Here is a 10,037-nt window from a genome sequence, read left to right as displayed (position 1 = left end):
AACGCCATCCTCGGCTATCCGGCCTTCGCTCGGTTCATGGCAGCAACTCACCCGGCGTACAACCTCATGAAGATGCCTGGGAGCAGCGGCGTCCTCACCGTGTCAGGAGACACAAGGGATGCGCTGCAGGTGCTCCAGCTTGTCTTCAGGGTGGCCGCGGTGGCACAACCCACTAGCACCGACGCCCTTGAGCCCAAGGGGGCTGCGCCGGCTAAAAAGAAGCAGCTATTCACCCAAGACAAGGCACAAACCAAGTAGGTACCAGTCGACAAGGACGGGCCCACTGGCGCCACCTTCACCATAGGGGCCAACCTCGAGCCAAGCAGGAGAAGGCCCTGATCAGGTTCCTGCGTGCGAACAAGAAGGTGTTCGCATGGGAACCTGATCAGTTAGCAGGGGTCCCAAGGGAAGTGATTGAGCATCACCTCAACGTGTGCCCCAATGTGCGCCCCGTGAAGCAGAAGGCAAGGCGGCAGTCTACTGAGAAACAGGCTTTCATCGTTCAAGAGACCCGGAAGCTAGAGGCGGCAGGAGTTATCCGCGAGGTCCGCTACCCTGATTGGTTGGCTAATCCGGTCGTTGTGCCAAAAAAGGGAGGAAAGGAGCGCATGTGCGTCGACTTCACCAACCTCAACAAGGCCTGCCCGCAGGATCCATTTCCGCTCCCCCGCATTGACCAGATAGTCGACTCCACCGCAGAGTGTGACCTATTGTGCTTCCTAGTTGCCTTCTCGGGCTATCACCAGATCAAGATGGCGGTAGAAGACATGGAGAAGACGGCTTTCCTGACCCCGTGTGGAGTGTACTGCTATAAGTGCATGCCGTTTGGGTTGCGCAACGCAGGCGCGACCTTTCAGCGGCTGATGCACATCGCCTTAGGCCGACAGCTTGGGAGGAACGCTGAAGCTTACGTCGATGACATTGTGGTTAAGTCTCATGAGGCAAGAACCTTGATACAGGACCTGGAAGAAACCTTTGCGAGCCTCAACGAAGTGGACCTACGGCTCAACCCGGAGAAGTGCGTGTTTGGAGTCCCCTCGAGCAAGCTCCTGGGTTTCCTCGTGTCCCACAGGGGCATCGAGGCCAACCCAGAGAAGGTCAAAGCAGTCGAAGACATGAGCCCGCCAAGGACCCTCAGAGAAATGCAGAAGCTCACCGGGCGTGTAACTGCGCTGGGGCGCTTCATCTCCAAGCTGGGGGAACGAGCGCTGCCCTTCTTCAAGCTAATGAAGAAAAAGGGCCCCTTCGAATGGACTGAAGAGGCCGACAAGGCATTCCAAGACCTCAAGAGGTACCTTACCAGCCCACCAGTGATGGTAGCTCCGCGTCCTCGGGAGCCCCTGGTGCTCTACCTCGCGGCCACCCCTACTCCGCCAGCGCGGCCCTGGTGGCGGTCAGGGAGGAGCGCTGCACCAAGGCCGCATCGACTATCTAAACTGAAGCAAAGCAGAGCCAGGAGGGCCTCACAAAGGCCGCAACCGCAGCCGGAAAGGAACAGCCGCAGCAGGGGAACGCGGCCGGAGCAGGAGAGGCCTCTTCAGGCGACCAAGCGCTGGGGGCTCCATCGTCTCAAGAGATGCCTCGACCACTGGAGGACGCAAGCTGCGCCAGCACCCTCAACCTCGTCGAGCATCCTGTGTACTTCGTCAGCACGGTGCTACGGGACGCAAGGGCACGGTACCCCATGCCTCAAAAACTCCTCCTTGCGCTACTAGTGGCCTCACGCGAGTTGCGCCACTACTCCAAGGCCATCCCATCAAAGTCGTCTCATCATACCCCTTGGAAAGAGTACTTAGGAGCCCCAACTTAGCTGAGAGGGTTGCTAAATGGAACATTGAACTACAGGCATTTCAGCTAGAATTCAGTACGACCAGAGTCATCAAGGGAGCCGCACTTGCGGATTTCATGGCAGAATGGGCAGAAGCGCCGGGCCTCGAGGCAGGCGAAGACCGATCGCTTTCCCCGGGAAGTGAAGCACCGGACAGCTGGGTCATGTACTTCGATGGGGCATTCTCCTGACACGGTGCCGGAGCTGGCGCAGTGCTCGTATCCCCTACCCAGGACAAACTCTACTATGCCGTACAACTCTGGTTCCAGCTCGGAGAAAAGGTCTCCAACAACATAGCGGAGTACGAAGGCCTAATAGCAGGCTTGAAGGCCGCAATTGCCTTAGGAGTAAAGCGCCTCATCATCAAGGGAGATTCACAGCTCCTCGTCAACTTCTCCAACAAGATATACGAGCCGAAGGATGAGCACATGGAAGCCTACCTCGCTGAGGTTCGCAAGATGGTGAAATAGTTCTGGGGGCTGGAGTTGCAGCATGTGCCTCGCGACACCAATCAGGAGGCCGATGACATTGCCAAGAGGGCATCCAGGCGGCTGCCTCAGGAGCCTGGCGTCTTCGAGGAGCGGCTCTTCAAACCCTCGGCGGTGCCGTCACTATCGAGCACGGTGCAACCAAGGGAGGAGCTCCCTCAGCCGCCTGCCTCAGGAGCCCCGGTCTGCGGCCCGGCCTCAGGGGCACGCCTGCTCCTGGCGTTAGAGCCTCAAGAAGGGTGTTGGATCCCGGAGCTCAAGAACTACCTGATGCAAGGGACTCTGCTGGAAAACGAGGAGGAAGCGGAGCGTGTGGCGCAGTAGGCCACAACTTATTGCATCAAGGATGGAGAGCTCTACAGGAAGCGACCAAATGATGTGTCCCTATGTTGCATTTCCCAAGAGCAAGGGAAGGAGCTACTGGCGGACATACACGGCGGAGATCGCGGGTACCACTCGTCGTCACGGACCCTCGTTGACAAGGCATTCCGTAGTGGATTCTACTGGCACACGACGCTCAACGACGCCGTTGAGCTTGTGAAGGCTTGCGAGGCCTTCCAGTTTCACGCTAAGCAGATCCATCAGCCTGCGGGGGGTCTACAGACTATACCCCTCTCATGGCCGTTCGCAGTTTGGGGGCTGGACATTCTGGGCCCGTTCACTCGGGCGCCAGGGGGCTATCGCTACCTCTACGTCGCCGTGGACAAATTCACCAAGTGGGCTGAGGTGGAAGCCGTCCGCACAATCTCGGCAGGCTTTGCGGTCAAATTCATCAAGGGCCTCATGAGCCGATTTGGGGTGCCCAACCGCATCATCACCGACAACGGTTCGCAATTCACCAGTAATCTCTTCAAAACGTAGTGTGCTAACCTTGGAACGCAGATATGCTACGCTTCGGTAGCACACCCCCGGAGCAACGGCCAGGACGAGCGGGCCAACGCGGAGGTCCTGAGGGGCCTCAAAGCCAGGACCTTCAAGAAGAAACTGGAGGCCTCAGGCAGGGGCTAGTACGACGAGCTCCAGTCTGTGCTGTGGTCAATCCGCACAACTGCGACCAAGCCGACTATCGAGACCCCGTTCTTCCTAGTCTACGGAGCAGAGGCTGTTCTCCCTCACGAGGTCAAGCGTCACCCCGCACGGTTCCGGGAGTTCGACGAGACGTAGCAGGACGCCATGCGGGGGACGGATCTTGTGCTGGGGGAGGAACGCCATCGAGAAGCCGCGCTACGAGCGGCAAGGTATCAACATGCGCTGCGACAATACCACTGCCACAACATCCGCCCTAGAACTCTTGGGGTAGGGGATCTCGTGCTCAGACGGGTTCTCTCCAGGGAGGGGTCTTGATAACCCACAAGTATAGGGGATCGCAACAGTTTTCGATAAGTAAGAGTGTTGAACCCAACGAGGAGCTAAAGGTAGAACAAATATTCCCTCAAGTTCTATCGACCACCGATACAACTCTACGCGCTCTTGACGTTCGCTTTACCTAGAACAAGTATGAAACTAGAAGTACTTTGTAGGTGTTGTTGGATAGGTTTGCAAGATAATAAAGATTACGTAAATGAAAAGTAGGGGCTGTTTAGATAAATAAACAATAAAGTAAATATAGCGAGTGTGGAAAAGTGGTGGTAGGAGTTGCGGAATTGCCCCTAAGCAATTGACTACTTTACTAGACCGATAGCAAGTATTATGTGGGAGAGGCCACTCCTAGCATGTCATCCCTGACTTGGAATTGTATGCACTTATGATTGAAACTATTAGCAAGCATCCGCAACTACTAATGTTCATTAAGGTAAAACCCAACCATAGCATTAAGATATATTGGTCCCCCTTCAATCCCGTATGCATCAATTTCTATGCTAGGTTGAAGCTTCTGTCACTCTTGCCCTCCAATACATAGTCCTATCAACATACAACTAACCCTATGGTGTGATCCACGTGTGCAATCATATGATGGGCACCAAAGGACAGCAACATAACCACAAGCAAATTAAATCAATCATAGCAATTCATCAACCACCGATAGGACAATGAAAATCTACTCAGACATCATAGGATGGCAACACATCATTGGATAATAATATGAAGCATAAATCACCATGTTCAAGTAGAGGGTACAGCGGGTTGCGGGAGAGTGGACCGCTGTAGATAGAGGGGGAAGGTGATGGAGATGTTGGTGAAGTTGGCGGAGGTGTTGGTGTAGATAGCGATGATGATGATGGCCCCCGGTGGCACTTCGGTGCCACCGGAAGCGAGGGGGAGAGAGCCCCCTCCTTCTTCTTCTTCCTTGACCTCCTCCCTAGATGGGAGAAGGGTTTACCCTCTGGTCCATGGCCTCCATGGCACGGGAGGGGTGGGAGCCCCTCCGAGATTGGATCTGTCTCTCTGTCTCTCTCTGTTTCTGCATTCTCAGATTCTTCCCTTTCACCGTTTCTTATATTCCCGGAGATCCGTAACTCCGATTGGGATGAAATTTTAACACGATCTCTATCCGGAAATTAGCTTTATTGCGGCGAAAGAAGGGCTCCAACCGCCTTACGGGGTGGCCAAGAGGGTCAGGGGCGCGCCTGACACCCTGGGGCGCGCCCCCTACCTCGTGGTCCCCTCGAGCATCGTCTCGCGTGGATTCTTCTTCCCAAAAATCATATATATTCCAAAAAAATCTCTGTCAGTTTTTATTCCGTTTGGACTCCGTTTGATATGGATATTTTACGAAACAAAAAACATGCAACAAACAGGAATTGGCACTGGGCACTGGATCAATATGTTAGTCCCAAAAATAGTATAAAAAGTTGCCAAAAGTATATGAAAGTTGTAGAATATTGGCATGGAACAATCAAAAATTATAGATACGACGGAGACGTATCAGCATCCCCAAGCTTAATTCCTGCTCGTCCTCGAGTAGGTAAATGATAAAAAAGATAATTTTTGATGTGGAATGCTACCTAGCATAATCTTGATCACATATCTAATCATGGCATGAATATTAAGACATGAGTGATTCAAAGCAATAGTCTATCATTTGACATAAAAACAATAATACTTCAAGCCTAATAATAAAGCAATCATGTATTTTCAAAATAACATGGCCAAAGAAAGTTATCCCTATAAAATCATATAGTCTGGCTATGCTCCATCTTCACCACACAAAATATTCACATCATGCACAACCCCGATGACAAGCCAAGCAATTGTTTCATACTTTTGACGTTCTCAAACCTTTTCAATTTTCACGCAATACATGAGCGTGAGCCATGGACATAGCACTATAGGTGGAATAGAATATGATGGTGGAGAAGACAAAAGGAAGAAGATAGTCTCACATCAACTAGGCGTATCAACGGGCTATGGAGATGCCCATCAATAGATATCAATGTGAGTGAGTAGGGATTGCCATGCAACGGATGCACTAAAGCTATAAGTGTATGAAATCTCCAACTGAAACTAATTGGGTGTGCATCCAACTTGCTTGCTCATGAAGACCTCAGGCATTTGAGGAAGCCCATCATCGGAATATACAAGCTAAGTTCTATAATGAAAATTCCCACTAGTATATGAAAGTGATAACTCAAGAGACTCTCTATATGAAGAACATGGTGCTACTTTGAAGCACAAGTGTGGAAAAAGGATAGTAGCACTGCCCCTTCTCTCTTTTTCTCTCATTTATTTTTATTTTTTGGTGGGCTTCTTTGGCCTTTTTTTATTTGGGCTTCTTTGGCCTCTTTTATTTTTTTAAAGTCTGGAGTCTCATCCCGACTAATGGGGGAATCATAGTCTCCATCATCCTTTCCTCACTGGGGCAATGCTCTAATAATGATGATCATCACACTTTTATTTACTTATAACTCGATATTATAACTCGATACTAGAACAAAGATATGACTCTATATGAATGCCTCCAGCGGTGTACCGCGATGTGCAATGATCTAGCGTAGCAATGACATCAAAAAACGGGCAAGCCATGAAAACATCATGCTAGCTATCTTACGATCATGCAAAGCAATATGACAATGAATGCTCAAGTCATGTATATGATGATGATGGAAGTTGCATGGCAATATATCTCGGAATGGCTATGGAAATGCCATGAGAGGTAGGTATGGTGGCTGTTTTGAGGAAGGTATATGGTGGGTTTATGGTACCGGCGAAAGTTACGCGGTACTAGAGAGGCTAGCAATGGTGGAAGGGTGAGAGTGCGTATAATCCATGGACTCAACATTAGTCATAAAGAAATCACATACTTATTGCAAAAATCTATTAGTCATCGAAACAAAGTACTACGCGCATGCTCCTAGGGGGATAGATTCGTAGGAAAAGACCATCGCTCGTCCCCGACCGCCACTCATAAGGAAGACAATCAATAAATAAATCATGCTCTGACTTTGTTACATAACGGTTCACCATACGTGCATGCTACGGGAATTACAAACTTCAACACAAGTATTTCTACAATCCACAACTACTCACTAGCATGACTCTAATATCACCATCTTTATATCGCAAAACTATTGCAAGGGATCAAACATATCATATTCATGTCACATCCCTGTGTTAGTCCTGCATTAGGTTTGGTTGAACATGTGCATCATGTTTAAATTTATTTTAAATTTGAAATGGGGATGACAGAACCCCCAGCACCCCCCTGGAACAACTAGGGTTTACTAAAAACTTTTTCAATGAACCTGAAATGCCCTTCTAAAAAGCCCACCCTTTTTGTTTTGGGTTAAAACCTTTGACAAAAATGGTGCACATTTTTCTAGGACATCTTAAGGTCATTGGATTAATTCTTATAGTATTTGCATTTGGGCATTTAAATGCTATAAAATATTTTAAATGCTCAAATAATCATAAACCTACGAGGAATTTCATGGCTGATGCGCTAAGTCGTAAATCTTATTGTAACAACCTGATGTTACAACAAAGTCAACCACTTCTCGACGAGGAATTTTGTAAGCTCAATCTTCACATTGTTCCTCGAGGATTCCTATCCACCCTGGTGGCGAAACCTACCCTTACGGATCAGATCATCAAGGCGCAGAAGGTAGATCCGGGAATCTTCCGTATTAGGAGAAACATTAAGAAAGGAGTCGCAACCGTTTAGTCGTTCCCAAGGCACGAAACTTGAGGCGGCTGATCCTTAAGGAAGCTCATGAATCCCCTCTCACCATTCATCCCGGTAGTATTAAAATGTATCAAGACCTATGCCAGAGGTTTTGGTGGACTAGGATGAAGAGAGAAATCGCTCAATACATTGCTAATTGCGATGTTTGTCATCGTGTTAAAGCAGAGCATCAACGGCCTGCTGGCACCCTTCAACCGTTGGCTATTCCTGAGTGGAAATGGGATAAAATCAGTATGGATTTCATCACTGGGTTTCCCAGGACCAAGAGAGGGAATAATGCCATCTTCGTCGTGATCGACCGTCTTTCCAAAGTATCCCATTTCCTACCTGTTCGTGAGAGTATCACCGCTAGCCAGCTAGCTGATTTATACATCTCCTGAATAGTGTCTCTTCATGGTGTCCCATTGGAAATTAACTCAGACCGAGGGAGTCTCTTCACCTCTTGATTTTGGGAAAGTTTCCAAAATGCTATGGGAACTCATCTCTCTTTTAGCACCGCCTTCCATCCTCAATCAAGTGGTCAAGTAGAGCGAGTCAATCAAATTTTGGAAGATATGCTCCGAGCTTCTGTCATCTCATTCAGAATGGGTTGGGAGAAATGCCTTCCATTCGCGGAGTTTGCCTATAACAATAGTTATCAAGCTAGCTTGGGCAAAGCTCCTTTCGAAGTTCTCTATGGACGAAAATGTCGAACGCCTCTTAACTGGTCAGAAACCGGGGAAAGACAACTCTTTGGCCCGGATATGATTCAGGAAGCAGAAGAGCAGGTTCGCGTTATTCGTGAGAAATTGAAAACAGCCCAATCTCGTCAAAAGAGCCAATATGATCGTAAACATAAGCTCATGACTTATGAAGTCGGCGAGAAGGCTTACCTTCGGGTTACTCCGTTAAAGGGAACCCATCGTTTCGGTATCAAAGGCAAATTGGCTCCGCGTTACATTGGACCCTTTCGCATTCTTGCCAAACGAGGAGAAGTTGCCTACCAATTGGAACTACCTTCGCATCTTTCCAGAGTTCACAATGTCTTCCATGTTTCTCAACTCAGGCGTTGCTTCGCGGATCCTATCCGTGGAGTGGACCACGAAACGCTTGATCTACAAGATAACCTCTCATATCAGGAATATCCCGTTCGTATCCTTGATCAAGCTGAGCGTACCACTCGACGCCATAATATCAAGTTTCTCAAAGTTCAATGGTCACACCATTCCGAGAAAGAAGCCACTTGGGAAAGGGAGGATCGTCTTCGACTCGAGTACCCCACCTTCTTCCCGGAGGATCCTAAATCTCGGGACGAGATTCTTTTGAGTGGGGGTAAGTTGTCACATCCCTGTGTTAGTCCTGCATTAGGTTTGGTTGAACATGTGCATCACGTTTAAATTTATTTTAAATTTGAAATGGGGATGACAGAACCCCCAGCACCCCCTGGAACAACTAGGGTTTACTAAAAACTTTTTCAATGAACCTGAAATGCCCTTCTAAAAAGCCCACCCTTTTTGTTTTGGGTTAAAACCTTTGACAAAAATGGTGCACATTTTTCTAGGACATCTTAAGGTCATTGGATTATTTCTTATAGTATTTGCATTTGGGCATTTAAATGCTATAAAATATTTTAAATGCTCAAATAATCATAAACTAAAATGTTTGCTGTTGGATATATTCTAAGCAGTAGCCATGATTAATTTAATGATTTTTGGAAATGCCCTGGCATTTTTAATAAAGCCCTGAAGTTAAGAAATAATAGAATAAATGAAAAACAGAAAAGAGAGAGAGAGAGAGAGAGAGAGAGAGAGCAGGGACTTACCTGGCACAGCCCACCTAGCCCACCAGCTCGGCTCAGTCCACTAGCTCCTGCCAGTCGTCCTCCTCCTCTCGCCAGGAGGACGAGAGGCGCGTGGCCGGCGCCCGCGGCCACACGCCGGCCACCTCCTGCTTCCGCCGACGCCCCGGACGCGCCTACGAGTGCCACGCCGACCCCCTGGACCCCTCGACCGCTCCACTCTCCCCCTGTCTCGCCTCTCTCACTCTCTCCCCAGAAGCAGGGTGCAGCCGTCGCCGCCGACAAGCACCACCGCAGCCACCGCCGTCCACTCGCTGCCTCGCCATGCCAAGAAGTTCTGCCGTCGTCCACTGCTTCGCCTCGACCCATCCCCGAGCGCTCGCTCGCCCCGGAGACGCTGCACCGAGCTCGTCTTCAACCTCGGCCACCGGAGATCCCCCTCGCCGCCCTGCTCGCTCCAGCTCTTCCCCGAGCTTGCCGTTCGCTCCCCTGCAACCACTGTGAGCTCCGCCACCGTTTCCCCCTCTCCCCGCGCTCGTCCGCGTCCTCTAACCACCATGGCCATCGGAGCCGAAGGTCGCCGCCACCACCGCACGTCGCCGTTGTGGCCACAGCCATGTTGGGTCGCAACCGAGCACGCCTTCGTCTTCAACGCACTCGCAGGATCCCGTAGCACCCCCGCACGCCCCTCGACGTGCCTGCTAGTGACTAGTTCAACCTCGCCTGAACTCCGGCCGCCGCGGACGTGCTCGCCGCCGTCGTCTCCGGCCACCCCAGCTCCACCTACTGCCACCACTCGACGCAGCTCACTCCCCGCATCAC

Source organism: Triticum aestivum, chromosome 1A (assembly GCF_018294505.1).
Source record: "Triticum aestivum cultivar Chinese Spring chromosome 1A, IWGSC CS RefSeq v2.1, whole genome shotgun sequence".
NCBI classification, from domain to species: domain Eukaryota; kingdom Viridiplantae; phylum Streptophyta; class Magnoliopsida; order Poales; family Poaceae; genus Triticum; species Triticum aestivum.
Note: the sequence above shows the minus strand (reverse complement) of the source record.